The sequence below is a fragment of the Vulpes vulpes genome, chromosome 5, assembly GCF_048418805.1.
Source record: "Vulpes vulpes isolate BD-2025 chromosome 5, VulVul3, whole genome shotgun sequence".
Lineage (NCBI taxonomy): Eukaryota > Metazoa > Chordata > Mammalia > Carnivora > Canidae > Vulpes > Vulpes vulpes.
The window spans coordinates 27,689,819-27,715,020 of record NC_132784.1 but is presented as its reverse complement, the minus strand read 5'-3'; the positions used below and the strand labels follow the sequence as shown (position 1 = coordinate 27,715,020).

General features: G+C 32.5%; 1 long non-coding RNA gene across 1 annotated transcript; it reads right to left on the bottom strand.

Moving 5' to 3' along the window:
* Positions 1–583: 583 nt before the first annotated feature.
* LOC140598986 (uncharacterized) lies at positions 584–24,217 on the bottom strand. Its single transcript, XR_012001518.1, has 3 exons — positions 24,001–24,217; positions 22,698–22,783; positions 584–4,894 (listed from the first exon to the last, which is right to left on the bottom strand). It is a non-coding gene; the product is annotated as an uncharacterized lncRNA (long non-coding RNA).
* Between the last annotated feature and the right edge of the window lie 985 nt (positions 24,218–25,202).

Here is a 25,202-nt window from a genome sequence, read left to right as displayed (position 1 = left end):
TAGTTAAGAGTCTGTTCTTGGGGCACCTGGGTGTCTCAGTGGTTGAGCATCTGCCTTCGACCAGGGCATGATCCTGGAGTCCCAGAACTGAGCCCACATCGGGCTCCCTGCATGGAGCCTGCTTCTCCCTCTGCCTGTGTCTCTGCCTCTCTCTGTGTGTCTCTCATGAATAAATAAATAAAATCTTTAAAAAAAAAAAGAATCTGTTCTTGGTTTGCCTCTCTCCCTCTCTTTTTTCCCTTTGTTCATTTGTTTGTTTTTTTTTCTTAAATTCCACATGAGTGAAATCAAATGGTATTTGTTTTTCTCTGAGTGACTTATTTCACTAAGCATGGTATTGTCTAGCTCCATCCATGGCAGATGGTAAGATTTCATTTCTTTATGGCTGAGTAATATTTTATTATATATTATATATTATATTAATTCTATATAAAATTATATAATATATACATATTATATATTTATATGTATGTGTATATTACACATATATAACATGTATATATAATATGTGTATGTGTATATATTAATATATTTTTATATATGTGTATATGTGTGTGTATACACACACACAGACACACACACACACTCGCACATCTTCTTTATCCATTCATCAGTTGATAGACACCTGGGCTGTTTCCATGATTTGGCTATTGTAGATAATTCTGCTATAAACATTCAGGGGCATGTTTAAATTAGTGGTTTTGTATTTTTGGGGTAAATACATGGTAGTGCAATTGCTCTGTTCGATCATAGGGTAGTTCTATGTTTAATTCTTTGAGGAACCTCCATGCAGTTTTCCACAGTGGCTGCCCTAGTTTTTATTTCCACCAACAGTGCAAAGGTCCCCTTTCTCCATATCCTCACTTACACCAGTTGTTTCTTGTGTTGTTGATTTTTACCATTTTGACAGGTGTGAGGTGTTATCTTGTAGTTTTGATTTGCGTTTCCCAATGATGAGTGATGTTGTACATCTTTTCATGTGTCTTTTAGCCATCTGAATGTCTTCTTCTGAAAAATGTCTATTCTTGTCTTCTGACCATTTTTAATTTGGATCATTCATTTTCGAAGTGTTGAGTTTTCTAAGTTCTTTATATATTTTGGATGCTAACCCTTCATCAGATAAGTTATTTGCAAATAACTTCTCCCATTGTGTAGAATGACTCTTAATTTTGTTCATTGTTTTCTTTCCTGTGCAGAAGCTTTTTATTTTAATTAAGTCCCAACACTTTATTTTTGCTTTTATTTTCCTTGCCTCAGGAGACATAGCTAGAAAGAAGTTGCTAAGGCCGATGTCAAAGAAGTTACTGCCTGTGTTCTCCTCTAGGACTTTTATGGTTTCAGGTCTCGCATTTAGGTCTTTAATCCATTTTGAATTTATTTTTGTGTTTGGTGTAAGAAAATGGTCCAGTTTCCTCTTTTGCACATCGTTGTCTAGTTTCTCCAACACCGTTTGTTGAAGGGACTGTCTTTTTCCCATTGGATATTCATTCCTGCTTTTTCAAAGATTAATTGACCATATAGTTGTGGGTTAAGAAGGTTTTTAAAAGCCTTTCCATACAATATGTCCCTGAAGGCATTTCTTAGCACTAAAGCAGTTGTGAAAGAATTATACCTCCTAAACTTTCTTCTTTGCCAATATTAACGCAATAGCAAAATTAATTAATGTAATGACTAACAGAAACAAAATGAGAAAAAAGAATAATAAAATAGAGTGACGAGTTCTGCACAGCATGCAAATAAAAACCTTATAAATACAAGGAAAAAGATGATGAAAATCACTGAGCATTTTGAGTGCAATAGTGAATTCAGGGTAATAAAAAGCTAAGCATATTTGGTTTTCTAGAAAGAAATTCTTGATGACCTACTAAAAAATGTTTTTGCACACTGGGTTGAGTCAAGCTCAATAATAAGGGAAGAGACATACATACTTGTTAGCTACAGCTATTGTGGCCCTTATCCATAGCCTAAATTTTGTTGATTTGTTTTAGTCTATTTCCAGATGAAAAATGATGACACAATTTGATTCTGTTTTGTTATCAATATAGTATTTTGTGTTTTATTACACTGTTTTGTCATCAATATAGTATCTACAACCATGTATAGAAAATGTGTGTGTGTGTGTGTGTGTGTGTATTCTACGATTCTATGTGCTAAACAATTACTTTTGAAAGTTAAAGAAATTTCATAGCAATGAAGGACTGAATGTAGACTACTCTATCAATAAATTAATGATATGGAGGGAAATGTAATGTATATTTGAGGAAATAGTAGGAGATAAGGAAATTAATTTTAGGATTGCCAGTGCCTGGAACCACTCCATGAAGTATTAGACAGGTTGAATATAAAGTATGCTGTGTCCAATCTGCCTCATATAGCTTTGAAATTTATTGTACATTTCAAAGCATTAGAAACCCATAAGGAATTAGTGATATAGTCAGGGTTAAACTCTAATTACATTTACTACTCAGCCATCCAAATTAGAGTACAAGTAAATGTTCATCTTTTCTTTTTTAAACACCATTCTATTATATAACTTATTTTAATCTTTTCATTTCTTCTCTCTTTTTATTGATTGTAATATTTGGGGGACATATATTGATTCTTAAATTAGGTTAAAAACCAATAGACACTACTTTACTTATGCAGTTTCATAAATTTAATATTTAAAATTTACATACTATGTTTGTGAATAGTCATCTCCTTGCCTTCCCATATTACGTCAGTCATAAGATATTACCAAATTTATTTAAAATAAACCATGACAAATACTTAAAAAAACTGAGAGAAAGTTGGGCATATGAAAAATCAGATGGGATTAAAAACTGTAAGAGAAAACTCAATAGAAATGCTATACATGAAGAACACAGTAACAGAGATGTGTAATGTCTTCCGTAAGCAATAAATATAATTAAAGCATCCGAAAATAGCCAAGTTAAGAATCGGTGATTTTCAAGATGGATCAATATATATTATTCAAACTGAAAAATAAAGATAAAAAAGAGTAAGGATAAAAAAAAGAACATCAGGATAGCACATTCATGATCTGTGTGGCAGTATCAAGTATTCTTGTCTATGGGCAATTGATCCCAGAAGAAGAAAAAAGAGGGGACAAGGGATAGGAAATATATGAAGAAATAATGGCCTAGAATTTTATAAATTAAGTGACAGGCATAAAACCACAGATCAATGAAGCCCAAAGACTACCTATCTGGTAAGCTCAAAGATGTAACCAGCTTCCAACGTAACATATTCAAATTGCTGGAGACAAATGACAAACAGAAAAAAATTGAAGGCTACCAGTAGAGGAATGAGGGAAAGCATTACATACAGAAAACAAACAAACAACAACAACAACACAATAGTCTTCTCCTTAGAGACCATGGAAACCAGAAGACAATAGATTGACAAATTTACAGTGCTAAAAAAATGGTGAACTCAGAACTCTATACCCAGAAAAATTCTTTCAAAAATGAAGAAACAATAAAGACTCACAGACTAATGAACTGAAGCAGTTCATTGCTAGAAAACAAACAAAACAAACAAAATTTTTCTGTAAGAACTTTTAAAGAAATATTATTTGGACATAAAAATTATGAGGTTGAAAACATGGGTCTACACAAGAAAATGAAAAGCACTGAAAATAAAATAAATACAGGTAAAATTAAATTTACTTTTCCTCATTTTGGTTGTTCTAAAGCATACCTAATTGTGTAAAGGAAAAATAGTAGCAATTTCTGGTGTTTATAGTATAATTAAAATACAAAGTATAAGAAAAATAGCACACAAGATGGGAGAGGAGAGGAGAAATATGTGATTTTGAGAACTTTATACTACACATAAAGTGGAATACTATCATATGAAGCTAGACTTTGAATAATAAAGATGTATATTATACATCTTTAGGGAAACCACTAGAAAATGCAAAAAAAAAAAGTGAATAAAGAGTAAGTCAATAAAAGAGATTAAATGAAATCCACAAATCTTAACACAAAAGGTGTATGAAAAATGAGGTAAAGACACAATGAACAGGTGGATAAATTGAAAACAGCAAGATGGTATCTTTAAATGCAACCATATCAAGAATCTCATTAAATATAACTGATTTAAACACATAATTTAACAGAAGGAGATTGTTACTTTGGAGAAAAAGCAAGATCCAACTCTATGCTGTCTATTAGAAACCTGCTTTAAATAGAAAGATATAGTAGCTACACTAAAAATAAAGAGGTGTACTCAATCACTATGCAAACATTAACCAAAAGACTCTTGGGTAACTATTTTAATTTCAGGCAAAGGTAACTTTCGAACAAGAAAGATTATCAGGTATAGGGAGAAACATTATATAATGAGAAAGCATAAAATTCTCTGTGACATATTGCCCTAAATATTGATGCTCCTAACAACAGAGCTTCAAAATATGTAACACAAAAACTGATGGAAGTAAAGAGAAAAAAATGAATTTATATATAGTTATCGTTGGACACTTACCACTTCTTATCAGCAATTGATATAACAAGTAGTAAATTATGGCACAAAAAAAAATGAGTAAAGGTATAGTAGAGCAGAACAACATCATCAAACAGCTAGTGTAAATTGATATTTATCAAAAATTTTATCCAACAACAGAGGAATACACTTTCTTTTCAAATGCAGAAGAAACCTTTGCTAAGGTAGAATATATTCTGGACAATAAAACAAATCTGAAAAGATTTTAAAAACCAGAAGTCAGGGCAGCCTAGGTGGCTCAGCGGTTTGGCGCCGCCTTCAGCCTAGGGCATGATCCTGGAGACCCGGAATCCAGTCCCACGTCGGGCTCCCTGCATGGAGCCTGCTTCTCCCTCTGCCTGTGTCTCTGCCTCTCTCTGTGTATCTCTCATGAATAAATTAATAAAATCTTAAAAAAAAACAAAAACAAATTAAAAACCAGAAGCCATATGGAGTATAGTCTCAGACCATCCTGGAACCAACTCAAAATTCTCTAACAAAAATCTATCTGGGAATTTTCCCAAATTTAGAAACAAAACAATATATTTCTGAATGACCCACATATCAAAGAAGGAGACTCAAAGGAAATTTTAAATATTTTCACCTGAATGGAAATTAAAATGCAGCATATCAAAATTTGAGAGTACAGCTAAAGTTTATAAGAAATACATAGTATTGAATGTTTTTATTAGTAACAAGGAAAGGTCAACTCCAACAACCTAATATTGGACATTAAGAAACAGGAAAATGGGGATCCCTGGGTGGCGCAGCGGTTTGGCGCCTGCCTTTGGCCCAGGGCGCGATCCTGGAGACCCAGGATTGAATCCCACATCAGGCTCCCGGTGCATGGAGCCTGCTTCTCCCTCTGCCTATGTCTCTGCCTCTCTCTCTCTCTCTCTCTCTGTGACTATCATAAATAAATAAAAATTAAAAAAAAATCAAATGTTTAAAAAAAAAAAAAAGAAACAGGAAAATGAAAAAATTAAATGCAAAGCAAACAGAAAAACAAGATATTTGAGTAGAATTCAATGGTTTTGGAAACAGAAAAAAATAATTAGTACATTTAAAAAGTTATTCCTTTAAAAAATGATGAACTTGGTAAATCTTTAAAAATATTGATCAAGGCTCAGTGGTTGAATGTGTCTGCCCGAGGTCATGGGATCAAGTCCTGCATCAGGCTCCCCACAGGGAGCCTGTTTCTTTCTCCCTCTGTCTACGTCTCTGCCTTTCTCTGTGTGTCTCTCATGAATAAATAAATAAAATATTTTTTTAAAAAATTTGATCAAGAATAATCAAAGGAAAATACAAATTACCAATATTGAGAATGAAAGAGAAGACATCAATACTAAAGCCAAATATTAGAAAGGCAATAAGGCAATACTATGGAGAATTTTGTGACCATACAAGTCAACAACTTAGCTGAAATAGACCAATTCCCTGAGAGTCAAACTACTAAAATTCATTCAAGGAACAGATAATATGAATAGTCCTGTAATGATTTTAAAAATTGAATTATAAGGATGCTTGCATGGCTCAGTCCGTTAAGCTTCTGACTCACTCTTGGTTTCAGTTCAGGTCATGATCTCAGGGTCCTGGGATCAAGCCCTGCATTGAGTTAAGCACTCAACACAGAGTCTGCTTGTCCCTCCCTCCACTTTTGTCCTCTCACACTTTTCAGGTAATTTTATGAATCTTGCATTATCCTGATATCAAAAACATTAGACTGTGAAAGTGAAAAATACGAATTTTATAATGGAGTGATTTGACAGGCACAATCTTAATTAAATGATCAAATACAATGTCATTGTTAATAAGCCACGTGATATTATTTACCTCCTGACCTGATGCAGTTCTTTCCCCAAAGCCCTAAATTGAGTCTAATCATGAGAAAATTTTACAGAAGCCCAAGTGGAAAGACATTCTACAAAATACCTGACCACTACTCTTTAAAATGGCAAGATTGTGAAAGACTAAGAAAAACCAGAAACCTTTCACAGAATGGTGAAGACTAAAGAGGTAACAACTAAATGCAATGTTGTATCTTGGAAAAACTGGAAACCTAAATAGAGCCTGTAACTTAGTTAATAGTATCAAGCCAGTATTAATGTCGACATTTTAATAAATATATCTTGTTTATGTAAGATGTTAGTTAATACCAATGGAAGCTGAATAAAAGATATGACAATTCTCTGTACTACTTTTGCAACTCTTCTTTACATTTAAAATTATTTCAGTAACAGTTTCTAAAAACAGATTTAAAATAGTATCATGTCCCTGTACAAGATCCTTCTGGTCAAATATGTTCTTGCTCTGTTTACATGACAGTGTGACATGCAAATTTGTCCTGAATTTATTAAGGTATTAGCCATAGTTATATAGTTTAATAAAAACAGCATTTCACAAAAGAGTAAGAATGATTGCATTTTAAAGAATAAATTTTCCCAAAAAACAATTGTTTTATTTAATAATTTTAAGATATAAAATGTCATGTGTTGCTATTCTTATGTTAAAATTCATTCTTAATGGATGCTAATAAAAGACCTTTATAGTTGGCTAGGTCACTTTTTCATTTTCATCGAAGATAATTTTAAAAATACTTAAAGGAATATTTTAATAAATAAATAAGAAAGATGCATGTAAATATGTTATCAGAAATAATTTTGTGATAATAATTTTAATTATTATCATAAATTTTAACTGATAATTCAATTGTAGTGATCAACACCCATTTTATTATATTCAAAATATCAGTTGTATTAATAGCCCTGGATACAAATGTTTCTCTTGAATAAGTACCTAAAACTGATTATAATGTATGCACAGGTTGAGCTATTTCTATATAGCACTACAATTTCAAAGTCAGAAAAATTAAAAATGAATTTCTAATCCAGTAACATATTTCTTTAAAAGCAGGTGAAAAGATAGAGGTTTGGAAAGGTTAAGTGACTGTCTAAATGTCACATTGTTATCAAGAAACTCAGATGAAAAATCCAGTTTTTCTGACTCCAGAACAGTTGTTTTATTCATGCCACACTATGTCAAAGAAAAATGAATCAACAGGAATCAAACAAAAGAAGCAAAAGAAGCAAGCACACAAATCCAGAAGGTAGAATGTTTCTGTGGGAAAGCTGACATGGGCTCCTCATGAGAAGGGAGCTTTATTAGATTACATGCTATTTAAGGGAATGACAATTAGCAGCAGCGCCTGGTCTGAGACTGTATAAGACTTCAGGAAATGCTAATATTGTCTATGTATTAGATGGAATGATAACTTACTGAAATGAAAAGATTGAGATCGATGATTGAAAAATCAAGATTACAAAATGGACATAGTATCTTTGTAACTTTTCTGTAATCTAAAACTATTACAAAATTAAAGTTTATTAAAAACAATTGCAGTCATATATGTTTGTTGTGCATTTGTGTTTGCATGTAAATATATACAAAAATATACACTAAAATATCAGCAGATATAATTTGTGGATATTGAGAATAATATACTTTCTCACACTTTGTTTTTGCTTGTCTAAAAGTCACAAATTTGTACAATGCATATTTATGATTTCTGTAATAATAAAAGGTTATTTTTAAAAATTAAAACAAAATCTCTTACATTACTTTAAAACAGAAAAATGAAGACCATAAAAAAATGACTTGAGTGCTTCATTTTTGGCTGATATAGCCAATCAAGACAGTGAAAATACTTCCAATTCTCTATGTATACATAGAGGACCCAAATTCACCAATTATTTACATTTTAAAGACAATTTTAGAAGACATTATTAATCTTTTATACTCAACTCCTACTGATTTAAACAAAATTATAGGAAACCATTTCAGCAAAAATCACGTTATGGATACCAGCAATAAAAATTCAGTTCAAAAGTTCTCAGAATGCAGTTGAATTATTCAATTCAAGTAAATTGATTACACTGCCCTAAATCTATATAGTTCAATGAACATGTTCAATAATACAATAAATTATTTTTAGCTTTGAAGTTATCAGAATATAGATTAGAAGCACTAAGAAAAAGATTATATTTCTTATTCTTCCACATGCTAATGTTAGCAATTCAACCTAAAGAAAGGGTATAAAGATAGACCTTTTTTATATGTTATTAATAATTGTGATATATGTGTTTTTAAGCTTTTTCTGAACTTTGTACATTTTGTAGAAGAATCTCAATCAGTAATAAAATAAGACAGAAGTATTTTTTTTAATTTTGCCATAACTGACATGAAAAATAACTATAGAAAAGGATAATACAAACTTTAAGATTTTGTATTTTGTTTTTCTGACACCAACTCACAATTGTCAAAGCAGCTTTTACTGTTTTAAAACTTATATTCTGGATTTTGCTATGTATTTCTCCTAATGCATAGCTTTAAAAAAAAATCATAGAACAATTCCAATTTGCAAGAAAAATACAACAAATATTTTGATTCCCAAAGGTTAAAAACTTCAAAGCCTAGTCAATACTGAACATAAAAAAACAAGTTAGTAACTTTATAAGACAATCAATTGATCAATTCATAGAGTCTTTCTTATCTGATCTTATGGACAATGAAAAATGAAAGAACTTCTGTATCCTGTATCACTGCCACTTAAAGTATGCTGTGGAAAAAGCTCTCCCAGTTTCCCACACTTAATAGAATTTATTTTTAAGTCAGTTAGAATAGAAAGGAACAGGAAAACTGCTAGCCTAGAAGCCAAAGAAGATGACTCCAAATGCAATTACTCTTAATAGCATTTCATTCAAAGTTATAAAATATCCTTCTGTTTGTAAATTTGATGCATACTTGAGTATCTATATATAGTTTCCAACAATTCAGCAAAAATAGAAAATACTAGCAAATAGAAAAAGAAGCAATAATGTAATGACATAGAGACTAGTTTTAGAAAATAAAACAAAAATTATTTTATGTTAGATTATAAGTAGTATATGAACATGATTGTTTTACGTTTGGCTTGATTAAATATTTCAATAGTGATTCAATTTCTGAATTTTTCAAAGTTTCTCCATGTGAAGATTTTTTTTTGTATCAAAGTTCTGTCATTTTGATGGAAAAGATAGGTCTAATTCCTTCTTGTCAATTGTATTTTGTATACCATATTTTGAGATTTTGTTGAAAAATACTTTAAAAAAAGAAAAATAATTTATATTTTATCATCATTTAGATTACAGGTATCTTCTAGTCCCTCTCAGAGTAAAACTATGGATTTTTTTTCTTCATATTGAACTGAGCTCAACATTAAACACATGTATGTGAGCCCTGAACTTCTGGTTTTTAATATGGCAGATGAATTGTCTATTGCAATCCCATCCATACAGTTCCACTAAAAACAGAAGATTAAAAGAAATTGTGTGTGTCTATGTATGTGCATACAGGTAGGAAATTAAGGTTATTTGTTACATTCCAAAAATAATGAAGAATGTGCATATCATGAGCAAAAATAAATACTGATGCCATAGTTTGCCATGGGAACATAAAAGTAATCTCTACTGGCTTGGAGCGAGAGTGGCTTGGGTCACAGGTTTAAATGATAATGGAAAAGAGACAGAGAGGTTTTAAGACATATCTAACCAGATTTCCAGAAGAATTAAAGAGACAACTGGAGAGAGACATTATTCAAAAGAATATCTGGTGATAATTTTCTTGAATCAATACAATTTAATCATTTTTGGGCTCAGGAAGCCAATTCAACCATGAGCTGTAAAAACATAGGGAAATCTGTACCTGTATAAATCATTGGAAAACTACAGAATAGCGATGAAGAAAAAAAAAATTAAAAGTGACCGGAGGAGAAATATACAAACTAAATATAAGTGAGAAGAACAAGAGTTGACTTTTTTTAAGAATAAAAAATGGAAGCAAGAAAACAATTGATTTTATCTTCAAAGTGATAAAATGGTAAAACAACAATAGCAACAACTGCTTATCAGAATTTTATGCTCAGTGTCCCCTAAAAAGATATCCTGAAGTCTTAAATGCAGTAATTCAGAATGTGACTTTATTTGAAACTAGGGTCATTGCAGATTTAATTACTTAAGTTAAAATTAGGTCAGACTGGAGTTAGGTGGGCCCTTAATCCAACATGACTGATTTCTTTATAAGATGAAAAGAAACACAAAGACAAACAAGAGAGAATGTTCTGAGGCAGCAGAGGTAGATGTAAGTCCTATAGCTGCAAACCAGAGGGTGCCAAGAATTGCAGATAAACAACCAGAAGCTAGGAAGATGCAAGCACACATTCTTTAGGGGGACCATGGCCTTAATGACACTTTAATTTCAGATTTTTGGACACCAAACTGTGAAACCATCAACAACATCTGTGCTTTAAGTCACCTAGTTTGTGGTAGTTTGTTATAGCAGCAGCCTTGGGGAACTAATATACCCAGCTAAATTACATTTTAGGGACTTGTGGACAAATACCTAAATAATAAGAAAGAAAATTACTTTGGAAGGAATGTAAAAGTAGCAGGGCGTTAGTCAAAAATTTGGTAATTTTTATGTCTGAAAAGCATTGACTACATAAAACACCAGTTATTTACTTTCTACAGATAAAAAGAAAAACAAAATATTGGATCACAACAATACAAAAGCTATTAAAAGTGTTTTTAATTAAAGAATAATTCTAAAGTACCCATTTGGGAGGAGGTTAACAATATTAGCTCTTGTTTAGTTGAATTCACATATTGTTGAGACTTTCAATATCAATCAATCCAGAAGATTAAAAAGAAAATCAATAAACCTAACGAAATTTAAAATCGTAGCCAGTTCTAAATAAAATATAAACCCAAGTATTTTGTGACTACAACAATTTTTTAAAGAATATTCCGTTTATTTATTCATGAGAGACTGAGAGAGGCAGAGACACAGGCAGAGGGAGAAGCAGGCTCCCTGCGAAGAGCCTGATGTGGGACTTGGTCCCAGGACCCCAGGATCACGACCTGAGCTGAAGGCAGACACTCAACCACTGATAGACACAGGTGCCCCTGTAAACTATAATTTTAAAAGACAAGGTTTATCGGGTGGATTTTTTTTAAAAGCTTTAAACGGTTTGTGTTAAAGTGAAATCACAAAAAGACTTAAAATAAAAACATAGCAAATGATATACTTGTGTAATATTAACTAAAAGAATACTGTTATAGCTATATTAGTATCAGATTAAATTCATCAGGAAGTAAAGGCAATTCTAAGCAAACCCACTTCCAAAATGAAACTTCAAAAATGGATAAAACTACAAGGAAAAATAAAAATGAACAAGTTTACAATCATATTAGAAAATTTACATCACTCTCATATGTTATCACTCTGATATATCCAAAAGACAGCAGTTAGAATTTTAACATCACTTCACTCTTGATGGATTAGTCACATGTTAGACATTGCAAAAAAGACACAGGCTCATCAATTCACAGGAAATTTTTTGAAAATTGAATATGCAGTAAAGATAATTAAATGTTTAAAGCAAAAATAATATTTGGGATTTAACAAATATATAGAAGATGTAAAAAAAGAAGACAACAAAGAAGGGCTAGACATTTATGCTTAAATATTATTCTATTTGACATGGAATATTATAAAATTGTACATAGATAGACTGCAGTAAGTTTAAGATGTGTGTTATAGCTCTAGAGCAATTATAAGGGAACTAAGACAAAGAAGTAAAGCTTATAAGCCAACAAAGGAAATAAAAAGAAATCATTTAAAAATCCCATTAATTCAAAATAAGGGAAAAAGAAAAAAAATAGGAACAAAGTAAGAAGTCAGAAAGCAAAAGGTAGCAGCAAGGTTTGAATGTAAATATCAATAACTGCATTAAAAGTAATGTTCTAAGCATTGCACTAGAGATTATATCACTGGATCAAATGAAGAACCATTCATAGGCTCTTCATAATAAATGTATTTTAATCGTAAAACACAGATACATTAAATAAAAAGAATAAAACAGATATACTGTTTAGCCTCTGATTATATGGAAGGGAAGTGATGATATTAATATCAAGTAGATAAGACTTCAGGACAAAGACTAGGACCAGAGACAAGAAGGCTGGCCACAATGATAAATGTATGTATGCATCTGGTAACAGAGCCTCATAATAAATGATGCAACAACTGATACAAATGAAAGAAGAAATGGAAACAATTCTATTTGGAGATGTTGACAGAAATTTGTTTCTGAAATTTGTTTCAGAAATTACTGGTTTATGGTTGCCTGGCTGGTTTAGTCGGTAGAGCATGCAATTCTTGATCTCTGGATTGTGAGTTCAAGCCTCATGTTGGGTGTAGAGATTACTTAAAATAAAATACATATTAAAAAAAGTAGTGGTTTAGGTAGATTTTAAAAAGTAGTAAAAATAAAAATGTGAATAATATTTAAAACCAACTTGACTTATTTGTTATAGAACACTTCCAATTCCACCACCAAAATACATAGGGGTGCCTGGTGGGTCAGTTGGTGGGTATTTGATTAAGTCATGTTTTCAGGGCCCTGTGATCACATCCTGAGATTGAGACCCACATCAGGCTCTGTGCTCAAGGTGGAGTCTGCTTGAGATCCTCTCACTCCCCCTCCACTTGTTCTCTCTCTCTCTCTCTCAAATAAATTGATTAAATTAATTTAAAAAAATAACAAAATGTATATTCTTTTCAGGTATGCATGGGACATTCGCTGAAATAATCTATATAATATGCCAATACATTTAATAAGATTTACGTTACACAGAAGTAAGAAGATAGAGACTATATGCTTTCTTCTAAGACTGAAACAAGGCAAGAATGACTCATCTTACTACTTGTATTAATTACAGTACTGGAAGCCTTAGTTTTTGTGTTAACACAAGAAAAAAAAATAAAGTACTTATATTTTGGACCAGAGGAAATGATACTGTATTTACTTGGAGAAGGCATAACCTTATATATACAAAATCCTAGGAATCTACAAAATACCACTAGGGATAATAATTTATAAAGATGGTGGGATGTAAGTTCTATGTACAAAAAAATCAATGCATTTCTATAATTTAGCAGTGCATATTCAGAAAAATAAAATTTAAAATAATTAAAATATCACAAATTTAAAAATGGGGATAAATTTAACAAAATATGTTATGTAATAAGAACTGTATCCCAAAGCCATTAAGTAAATAAATGTTTCATGCATTGGAAGAATTGCTAAGATTCCAGTTCTCCAGATTATTCTATCAACCCAACACAACCCAAATAAAAATCCCAATGGGTATTGTGTGTGTGTGTGTGTGTGTGTGTGTGTATGCATGTGTGTGTGTGTGTGTACATTGAAAAGCTGGCTGGTTCTAAGAGTTAAGGATATGGAATAGCCAAACCAACTTTGAAAAGATAAACAATGTTGGAGGACAGATACCACCTGATTTAACAATTCTCTAAAAAGCTAAAGTAATCATGATAATGTGATGCTGACAATGGATATTCATTAATATAACAGAGTATCTGTGGGGGCAACTGATTTCTGACAATGGTGCCAAGGTAATTCAATAGAGAAAAAAACTCTTTTCAAAAAATTGTGCTGGAAAATGTGTATATCTAAGTGAAAAAAAAAAAGGTAAATCTTTTCCGTTTATCCATACACCAAAATTAACCTGAAATGGATCACAGAACTAAATGAAAAAAGCTTGAATTACAAAACTGCTAGAAAAGATGAGAGGAAAAAATCTCTATAACTTCAGTGTAAGCAAGTATGTATTTGATAGGAGAAATTCATTAATCTTTAAAGAAAAAAATGATAAATTGGACTTAGTGAAAATAAAATATTCCATTCTTCAAAAAAAAAATTGCTAAGTAGAGGAAAAGAAAAGCCACTGTCTATGGGAAAATATTCATAGTGTATATCTGACAAAATTTTCTACTCAGAATATGTAAAAAAGACAAAGAACCCTTAAAAGAGCAAAGTGTGTGAAATAACACAGCACAAGAGAAGAAATACAAATGACCAATAAGCATACGGAAATTTGATCAATATCATTAGTCACCAAGGAATTACAAATTAAACCCAATAAGAAATCTCTACACAACCAAAAGAATACCAAACACAAGCAAATAAAACAAAGCAAAAACTGAAATCCTGAAAATCAAGTAGCAGTGAATATGTGGAGCAACTGGAAATCTCATACATTCCTGATGAAAGTTCACCCATTGTGAAGAACAGTTTGCCAAATTCTTATAAAATTAAACCAACACCTTTCATATGACCTACCCACTTCTGAGTATTTCCCTGACATAAATGAAAACATGTCACATATGAAAAAACTTTGTAAGTGAATATGCTGAGAAACTATTCATAATGATCAAAAACTGGGAACAGCCCAAATAAATGTCTATTAGCAGATAAATGGGTAAACTGTGGTAAACTCATACCATGGAATACAATGGAACTCAGGGATAAGGGAGGGGAAACTATTGATTCACAATACAATAGGGATGAATCTCAAAATCCCTATGCTGAGTGAAATTAGCCAGACACTTAACAGTACATACCCTATGATATTACTGATGCAAGAATCTAGATGAAACAAAGTAATAGGATAACATAAAGCAGATCACCGGCTTCTTAGAGTTGACTGGGAAAAGGGGATTGACTAAGTTGGGATACAAAGACATTTTCTGAATTAATAAAAATATTCTATGTTAATTGTAGTGGTTAGTTATACATGGGCACATTTTTTTCAATAGGCTTAAAAAGGTTCATTTTATTTCATGTATATTATACCTTAAGAGAGTTGATTTTAAAAATTAAATACATTGACAGGGAAAAGTCTTTATGAATTGGTAAGACTTCATTCTATCTGTTCTGAACGATTTATCAACTGCTCTGATCCTTGGTATCCTCAGTTTTACCAATTTCATTAAGATGAAACACATATGAAGGCGAAGCCAACAAATGCTGATTCTCTTTACTCATTCACTCCCCACTAACATATAAAAATATTCTAATCATAGAAAATGTGGCATCTACACTTTTGTGATGATTTTATAATACATTTAGTAAGTCATTTATCACAACTCTACCCCTAGGTCATTAGACCATAGTATGCTATCGCCATTAAAAACAATGATGTTTTTCTTTTTTATTTTTTTTTAATTTCAGAAAGCATATTTGGAATCTGTAGATTCTATCAGCTAAACAATATACACAGAAGTACCAAGTATTGAGTTAATTGAAATTTTGGTTGTCAAATTCTAAAATGTTTCAATCTAGTCATTTACTGATTTTAAAATTTGCCACTACATATTTGATATACATTATGACAAGGTTTCCTGTAGTGAAATAAGGATGAAAAAGACATGATTACACCATCATATAACTAACATTTTCAAAAAGCTTCTGAAGATAGGATGAAGGGAATCAGACAGGAGAATTTTATGGTAGGGTAATTACTTGAATTTTTTCTGGGTAGCAGTTAATTTATCATCAAGATTTTGGAATCTTTCTAAACTTTTCACTTAGTAAAAACAGTCAACAATTTATTGGAGGGAAAAATTAGCTCAATTTCTCTTTGTTTGTTTGTTTCATGAAGAACCAGTAACACTAGAGTATAAGTTGGTCCCACCATAAATTTAGTATGTATGTGTATATCTATAGCTATTTTACTAAACATGCATATAAAAAATGTAAAAATAAAATCACATAGACCATTGCATATATTGTCAATTCTCTAATTTCTTACAGATCAAAATAAATCTTGTTTGGTTCTACTCAGATCAGATACTAGTTCTTAAAACTAGAATGTCAAGGCTGGTGTCCTCAGTATGAAATCTCTTCTCTTTAACCCATTCAAGTTAGTCAAGTAAAGTCAAGAGTTTTTCCCCCAAATTACCTGGAGAATATCTGTTCACCCAAAATCAAACTTCTGATCATACCAGATACTAATATTCCCAACTGCTTTTCAGTAAGCAATACACAAACAACAATAAATGTATGCATGATTTTAAAGGATATTCCTTTTACAAAGATTTTGATTTCTAATCTTAATCTTTGTAGATTTCAACATGTAAAAAATTGATCCGCTTTACCACATTTCAGAAAAAAATCAAAGTTCCTGTATGTGAATGTTAAAAACCTGTGATTTCTCAGATGAGTCCATGTTTACCAGAAGGACTCACCCAGGAAGGCCAGCTGAACATCCAGTGTACTTTCCCCTGACTGTGGTCAGTGAATCAGCAAGTGTTATAGGAGTTCAGGGTGAAATGCCAGGTGCTGTTTCAACAGTCCTTCTTTCACAACATCTAGGGTGGGGTCACTCCGTTAGGCTCTGATAAGGTTACTGGAACTCAGTTCCTAGGGTAGTCAAGTTAACATCCTCTACCCTCATGCTCTCTGAATGTAGAAGGTAGTCACAGAGACCTGGTTCCCTTTTTTGGGCAAAAGGCTACTCAACCACAAACTGCTTATTAAACTCTGTCTGGAAAATATTATTCACTGAAATTATGTCTCAATAGCATAAAGTTTAATTTTGTAATTAACCAAACCATCTGTCATTGCAAGGCTCTCTTAAGGCCATCCAAATGGAAGAACTTTTGCTTGTAGAACCTTGCACAGAGTGGTGTTTTTTGTAATGAGTGAGAAGGAAATGGTATGAATTTTAAATGATGGCTGCAAATAGACTGTCAACTTTTCTCTGCCTTTGATAACTTACCCGACTCAGAACAAACCAATTTCCTAAAGAAAATCTACATCTTTCAGTAAACAGATTATTACCTTTCCATAAAACACTTAGCTCTCTACTTTATAAAATAAAGTTCATCTGAACATGGATGTTGTTGCAGCAAAGACTTGTCCATCTGTGTTGTCAGGGTGTGTGAATAATAGCAACATTTCCTTGAAAACTTAAGGATAATTACTAAACAAACAACAATTAGTATTAATCAGTTATAAATTTATTCTTCATTTTAGAATTCAAGGTTTTCTGTCTCGATGCATTTAGAACAAATGCAAATGAAGAGACATCAAGGAATCAGATATCTAGAAGGCATAAAACATTGTCAGTTGGGGATGCTTGAATCAGGTTTGCATTAGCTTTGGAACTTTAATGACTATTATGGCATGTATTTTAATCTGACACCATCTAAACTGCTCTGAACCAAAAGCTCAGACAGGCAGCATCTAAAAGACAAATTTTCAACTTTCATGTTTTTATTTTTGGATGTACATGAAAAAAAGTATCAAAAAATAAAGAATTTTTAAATTAAATTTTATGTCTATATCTTTATAATTGTAATATATCTACCCAAAACAAGTCACATTGATGAGAAATCATTTAATTTACACAACTCTTTCCATATCTTATCAGTTTATATCATTAAATTTTGTAGTACATAGTCCATAGGAATGAAGAAGGAAAGAAAGAAGCAAGGAAAGAAGGAAGGAAGGACGGAAGGATGGAAGGATGGAAGGAAGGAAGGATGGACAGGAACTCTTCTATTGAATAGAAGCTAAAAAAAAAAAATAGTGGTAATCCCTATTCATTGACTACTAGGCTTTTACACAAGACTTTGGTCCAAATATTACTTAAAGTCTTAATTAATCCCTGAGTAGAGCTTTCATTGTCAACCAGGAGATTTGGTCCTAGATTACCTATAAACCCTTATTCTATGTTAAATTTGTAATGCCGCTTGCATAGATCCTCTACTCCAGTGCCGTGGATGGACAGAAATGCAGTTGTAGACACTGAAAAAGTCAGTTTGTCTGGATCAGCTATTTTCTGATGAGATCAGTCTCTCAGTCTCATTCTGCCACCTGCATTACAAATGATTGGTCCCAAGAGAGTAGTGATGTCATTATGCCAACACCATCACATCTCAGGGTATTGAGTCAGCCAACTGTGGTCCCATTTTGGTCTGGCTTCTATCTTCTGGCCTACTACCAGTTTGAAATGCCTTTTGAATAATGAATGTCTTCAGTTAGAATTATCTTATTTATCAGTTACTCTCTGAGAATGTTACCTGGATATTGACTGAAATATGACTTGATCTCGAGTAGAACATTATAGGTTTTATATTTTTAAAGCAACTATCATAGCTAACACTCCACTTATAACTTTTTCAGTATGTAATCTACATGTGAACTTTTTTTTTCTATAGTTAATCTGTTGCCAGAATATAATTGCTTGTAAAGGTAGAGGGAGAAAATAAGGACATTAATCATCCCTAATTTTCAAATTATTTTAACCAATAAAAAGAAAGAAAAAACAACTAATTCATTCCAGATTGTAGGGATATGTACAATGAGTATTTCATGAACCTCACTGGAGATAACTAGAGGAAAGAGTCCACCAAGATTAATACAATTATTGAATGTGTTATAATGTTATAATTTTTAATTAGGTAACCATATTTATTTTTGCTAGAACACAGCTGTTGAAGAAAACTCCAAAATTGATTTCTCATGCTGTGTTTTTAGGTTTTTAAATTTTTCTCATCAAATATTTGCCTCTGTGAAATACATCTATAACAGTATACCTTAGGTTTGGAACTCAGTTTTAAGTAGCAAATAAGATCTGATCAACTTGAACTAGGCTGTCAAACTTTAGCTTTGAAGATCACTAAATTATTTTCCTATAGGGTAGATCTCAGGTCCAGAGATTAAGTCCCATATCGGGCTTCCCACAGGGATCCTGCTGCACTCTCTGCCTATGTCTCTGTCTCTCTTTGTGTGTCTCTCATGAATAAATCAATAAAATCTTTAAAAAAATAAAAAATAAATTATTTTCCTACAAAAGAACCAATAAGGCAATGAAAAGACAAGAGATAATCCCACTCAGCAATAAAATTAAAATACACAAGGAACACATTAAAATTGAAAGGAGTTATTGGGTATCTTAAAGTTGCATATTTAAGACTTTCATTAGTAATAATTAGAATGAAAATTAGCAATCGAATACTTATGAAAAAGTTTGTCTATTATTGGTTACCTGAGAGAATTATTTTGAAAAGAGAAAATCTTCCCCAGTTCCCCACCCTATCTCTAGTCCCTTTCAGAACTAATCCTTAGTAAAAAAAATTAAGATGAACATGGTAGTATCCATATGACCCTAGGTCAGTTATTCTGAAATAGAAGATCTGTTATAAGGATTAAAAAAATATTTTCACATCTTTTAAATGACTTTGTCACTATGCAACATTGCCAAACTGTCCAGATTAAGTAATTTTTCCCTATATGTTTTTAACTATGTATTAAACTCTTGTAAATAAAGTCATAAATCTGCAAAAGGATAAAGAAATTCTACCCATTTACACTGGAGTAAATAAAACTTTTGAAGAAAATAAAGTTAAAAAATTAAATGGGGAAAATAAAATTATCATTTAAAACTAACTTTTCATTATTGAACTATATATGCTGTAATTATCAGCAGCCCTTATGTTTGTAAAATTGGTACAGATTGGGCTGGTTATATGCTAGTGAGTCATCCAGTTTGGGAATTTACCAGTAACAAATCACTACAGTTCAACCCCCTTGCTCTACCTCCACACATATTTTCAAGTAGCTACAATCAGAACAAAAAAAAAAAAATATTCTAGTTTTGGGTTTTCCAAGATTTAAATATCACTAGCAACCTAGGTCCAAAGTTGCATATTATATCTCTTAATGCTTTCTATTTTTTTCTGTTTGCTGCAATTATAATATCCTGTCAAAAATGGACAGAATGTTAATCAAATCAAGTTTACCAAACAGAATTTTCAGATTATTCAAACCAAACATAGGACTTCCCTTCAAAAACTACCAATGAGTTTATTATTTAATACATTGAGAAGAAAGAGATATTTTCACATTGAGTTTCTATGACATTGACCTTGGTATAAGTTATTAACTAGCAAAAGTGTTGTCTGTCTTAGAATTTCAACATTCCATTTGCAATTGGTTAATTTCAGAAAGGAACTCAAAGAACTTTCTAACACTTGATCGTTTGTTGCTTAAATTTTAAAATTATCTCTAATAAAACACAGAACCTGAGTTTTTGTACTTACTTTCCAAAAATAAAGCACAACGAAAATTAACTCAATAACTTAGCATTTAGTCAGGGAGAAATGATTTTAAACATTCTATATTCAGAGATAGTAAACAAATTTATTTTAGAATTAAGGAAATTTATCATAAATCAAGTAATTGTGGGGATTACAATGGTTAATCTTCTGTTTGTTGTAGATAATTCCTTGACAATAATATTCAACTGCTTTGATTGTGTTTTTAAAAATATGCTTTTGGAGTTTTTACAAGGTTTTGTTATGAATACTTGTTTTTGAATTCATACTTACTGGAAAGACAGGCTAAAGGGAGATTAAAGGAGATCCAGACTATTTCATACAGACCAATTAATGGATTCTTTCTCCAAAGGGTCACTCTGATGACTTTTAACAACCTATTTAGGGAAGGTATATTATTGAATACAGCTAAATTTCCACCTTCCATCCAATGTTTTAGTGTCACATAAACCAAAGCATGACAGTCTATACAGTAGTAAGAAAACTCAATGTAGTGTCTTAAAATAAGTGGAGTGGGCCTCACTCTCTAGTTAACAGCTTCTGTTTTTGGTTTGGTTTTGGTTTTGTTTTTTTGTTTTTGTTTTTGTTTTTGTTTTGGATATGCTGGACATGACTCTGAAATGTCAAACTCTCTACCCTATTTTATGAGCCTAGGTCAATTTGCATTGGTGATATTTCATTATAGATTCCATTTCAAAAACCGTGTTTTATATTTCCCCAGAGAGATTATCACATTGATGCCTCACATATCAGGCATCAATGACCTGTGTATCTGGATCTGTCAGTATGAGAAGCAATGCATGTTACACACCCAATCTATGCATACTGCAGTCAACTAAAATTTGGTATCAGTTTTCTCATCAGTAAAATGGGTCATCCTTTATTCCATTGAGACCGGTGAGTGGAAAGGAAATTTAAGCTAGTTTTATGTATAGTTCCCACATAATTGGCAGAAACAGATACAGAACCAATATGTACATTAATTTTATGTTTCTTGTTTCTCTTACACCAGCGACTCATAAGCAAAGTAGTTGAAAAGCAGAATCCTAATTTGACTGCATAAATTAATGTGGGTTTGCCCTCAGGTGGTAAATTCCAATTCTAACAACTCCACCCAGTTTGCAAATATGGCTAAGATACTTCTTTTTTTTTTGCCTACTTGTTCTGTTCTCTCCATCCACCCCTCATACCACCTTTCCCAAATTAACACCTCCTACCCCAGCCCGAAACATTCTGCTCCTCTTGATAGCTTATAAACTCTGTATCAAACACCTGTGTGCAATTTGTTCCAACAGAAAAGACGATTTCTCTTCAGAAGCAAATAAAGCATATGGCATTTGATTCTCTAAGCACACTCTCAAATATTTTAAGCAACTTCTTGATTTTCATAATTCCGGCTTCTGAAGTGCTTCCTTTTTTTTTTTACCTCAATTTCAAAATTACTAGGTATCATATGATTATTGTAAAGCTGTGCATTTTGCAAATCAACCTCAATTATTATTAGCCTTTGCTTTTTCAGCAGGAGAAATAAATTCCCCACAGTGGCCATTCATTTGCCTCTCAGCATGATCTCGTCCCTAAAGAAACTTGAATCTGAATCTACTTCCTCTTTTCTGGTTGGAAAATAAATGTTTGATTTGGGGCAAGCATGTATGTGATTTTCATGCACACATACAGGTAATAACATGTCCCCGGCACCACTTTATCCATTAAAGCAATTTCAAATTCCCAGGAATGGGACCTGTTTCGCAGGAAAGCAAAGCACTGGGGATTAGTAGGTAAGCAATTTGGAGGACTTAGGAAACGCAAGTACTCCCAGTAACTGGCTGCACTCTGCCCTCGTTTGTTCCCTGCAGCTAGAAAGACTTGGGGGAAAGTTGCCAACCCATTAGCATTTCCAGAATTGAACATACTTTCTTGGAAATATTCTCTTCCCAAGATAGTATTATTGGAATGATAACAAGAAATATTGAGCCCAACTTTATACTGGCTCACTCCAGGGTCACGGGGAATATGGTGGTTTCATAGATCTGCTTCGGAGTCACCTATGACAAAAATTTGAAAGGTTAAATATCTGTAGTTTCTAAGTTTCTCTCTCTCTCTCTCTCTCTCTCTCTCTCTTCCCTTGACTTTCTCCTGCCAAAGAGTCTTTGTACTAGCACTGGTGAAAGCGTGCAGATGGCCCATTGTACCTTCGTGTCCGTATTCTGAAAGTCTCTTCTTACTCAGCATGGCTCAGAGGTGACAGTCTCATCACAGAACCCAGGTTGCTATGACTCTTAACAAGAAAGAAGAAAAGAAAAAGAGAAGAGTATAAGAATATAATATTTAACTGAAAATGTAGTGGTCAGTTATTTAAACAATAGAATTAAAAAAAAAAAAAACAGACTTCTTTTTCCTGAGGTAAGAGAGATTAAATATTTAAATAAGATAGCTAATAAGATGGCTTATAAAATATATTTTATTTTTCTTTGCATCAACAATTTTCATTTACTCCATTCCCCCTCTAAAGACATTATGACCTCTAGGGAGACTTGCTTTAAATAAGTCATCGTAAAGGTAAGTATGGGATCAATCTGATTTAAAAATCTCCAGTGAGTAATGACTGCACAACAGACAGCCCATATTGCAATAATGTAGACCTGTAAGTTTTTCCTTTTATTTTTTTAGATAGAATGCAGTATTAGTGTATTTCATTTTTATAATAAACAATGTAAATAGTCTCCTTTGTAATTGTAGTGTTGTGGCCCTCAAATTTTCACTTGTTATTTGTGTTCATCATCTCTGAAAACATTAGTTCAACTACACAATCACTGGTGCATCGTGCGTATGTTTGTGTGAAGAACGTATTCATTTCAAAACCCCCCTCAATAAGAGAAAGTCAAAAAATATGACACAAATGAGTAATGTTAGCTTCTAATACACTTGTTAGAATTATTATTACCACAGTAGAGACACAGAATGATCACCTCAACTTCTTGTTTGTATTTTGTGATTTTTCTAGAATCATTTGACATGAATTTGGGCAATAAACCCGTTGATACCACCCGATCTACTAAGCCTTATTTAAGTAAAGCGTAAGGTAGACCGCTGCCCAAGGGCATAACCCAGAATTTTCCGTGTCATATTTAATTTTGGTTTTATCTCTCTGTCCCATTGAATTTATCACTAAGGACCATCAGAATATACTATTGTTGCTCTTTGTAATTGTCTGGCAGCACTACACTAATTCAAATTGATAAGCAGCTATTTACATTCTTTGGGAATCTGTAGTATAAGATGATGCATCTGATCATTTGAACAGCTTTTCCTGTGTCTTGTGATATCATTATGACATGATGTAAAAATCATGGAACAGGTCATGTTGCCTAAGTGTCACTATACCTTTTGTGAAAACCTGGAATCTCTTCTGTCTGTTGGCTAATTAGTTTATTTCTCCAGAGATTCTCAGCGAGGTGATGATTGCATTCACAATTCAGATAAGAGTTGACATACCTATTTCTCTGTTTATCCAACAACCCACACGCACAGGTCTGTCATCCCCAATCGTATCAGTTTATTGAGAGTCTTCAGCCTTGTTCTACTGAAGAAACTAGTTAGTAAAAGCAATATAGAAGAGTACGGTGCAGTGGGCTCCGTTCCAGTGGCACAGAGGCCCCGGGGCACATGACTGACCAGCTTGTGACTCTCAGTTTCAGGTCCTGGGGACACAAGGAAGAATAAAGGATATTTCATTCTTTAAAAAAGAAAAGAAGGAAGGAAGGAAGGAAGGAAGGAAGGAAGGAAGGAAGGAAGGAAGAAAAGTATAGTAAACAAAGAAATAGAAGACAGAAAATGGCACTGTATACTTGGACACTGAAAGTTCATTTAAAGTTGAAGTCGTTCACTATTTCTTAAGTTGGATTTGTTAAGTTCATACATACAAGTAAAATGACTCAAGCTTGACCAAAGCTATTTTTACAACCCACCTTCCTTCTAGGTTGTACTCATTTTCAAAATCTTATCTTGGTTACTCTAGTCAATGGAGTGACTGGAAATGACTCATCAATAGCCGCTCATGCAGGTTTCTTCTGGGAATTAAGTTTAATGAGGCAAGATAAACGTGGTGAAACATATTATGAGTTGGAGCAGTTATCTTTATATCAAGCCAAAGTCTAGACATGAACACATAGATTCATGTTTGCTCTTTTGATAGGTTTGCGGAAAATGAGGCCATGTTCTGTATCCTGGTATTTTAATATGTTTTTCTAACTCTCCATTGAATAGTAAGGAAAATTTGCACCAGAGGGAGAGCTACATACCAAGAATCTGAGAGTCATGAACTTAAAATGAGCAACCAACAACAAAAACAAAAACAAAAATACTACCAAACTGAAGAAAAATGGTTTCCTTGAGATGATCAAGCCATAATCCGACAGGTCATATTTGGAAAAGCTCCTTCTTGCTGGTTGTAAAACTACTTACTTAACATGTGACTTAAATGTATAATAATACCTTTACAGACTTTTTCTGGGCCAAGTTTTTGGTCATATATTAATGTAGTGGCTTTAGAATTCGATGGAATGATGGAAAGATCATAAGATGGGATATGGCCTTCCTTGTATATTGACTATGTAACTGTGGTCAATTGCAGTTATTTTTTTAATGGTCTCTTAATTGTGTGGCACATTTATTTGTGTAATAATACATAGGATCAG